Genomic DNA, 215 nt, shown 5'->3' on the forward strand with positions numbered 1-215 from the left:
TTCTGTATCTTAATGCTTTGAAATTGGGACCTTGATGACTCCAGAGGGACTGCAAACCAACCAATCCAGAGCCCACACCCCCAGCCGCCTCCTCCCTGCTCCCACACTCAGGGCAGCTGTTCCCCTGCCCTAATCACCCCAGAGCTGGCTACCTGACAACTAAGGGACAGCTCCTGTGCTCCAGACCCTACTGGAATTATCGGAATTAGATAATC

Source organism: Pipistrellus kuhlii, unplaced genomic scaffold (assembly GCF_014108245.1).
Source record: "Pipistrellus kuhlii isolate mPipKuh1 unplaced genomic scaffold, mPipKuh1.p scaffold_m20_p_5, whole genome shotgun sequence".
Lineage (NCBI taxonomy): Eukaryota > Metazoa > Chordata > Mammalia > Chiroptera > Vespertilionidae > Pipistrellus > Pipistrellus kuhlii.